The sequence below is a fragment of the Sinocyclocheilus grahami genome, unplaced genomic scaffold (assembly GCF_001515645.1).
Source record: "Sinocyclocheilus grahami isolate Dianchi unplaced genomic scaffold, SAMN03320097.WGS_v1.1 scaffold2204.1, whole genome shotgun sequence".
Taxonomy (NCBI): domain Eukaryota; kingdom Metazoa; phylum Chordata; class Actinopteri; order Cypriniformes; family Cyprinidae; genus Sinocyclocheilus; species Sinocyclocheilus grahami.
The window spans coordinates 77,580-78,121 of NW_015507383.1; positions in this window are offsets into that span (position 1 = coordinate 77,580).

The following is a 542-nucleotide window of genomic DNA, read 5'->3' on the forward strand; positions in this document are numbered from 1 at the left end:
ACATGCATGTATATATTTAAGAAAAATATATTATGTCTATATATATTTATATATAATATAAATTATATGAATATAAATATATGTAAAGACAAATATTTTCAAAACATACTATATATATATGTGTGTGTGTGTTTATATATACAAAAAATATATACACAGTACACACACATTATGTAAACAAACACTTTTATTTGGATGCGATTAATCAAGATGAATCGATTGACAGCACTCATTTATATTATTTTATTATTCGATATTACTGTTTTATGTACAGGTGCATCTCAATAAATTAGAATGTCGTGGAAAAGTTAATTTATTTCAGTAATTCAACTCAAATTGTGAAACTCGTGTATTAAATAAATTCAGTGCACACAGACTGAAGTAGTTTAAGTCTTTGGTTCTAATAAATTCAATGCACACAGACTGAAGTAGTTTAAGTCTTTGGTTCTTTTAATTGTGATGATTTTGGCTCTCATTTAACAAAAACCTCAACAAAATAGAATACTTCATAAGACCAATAAAAAAACATTTTAGTGAATTGT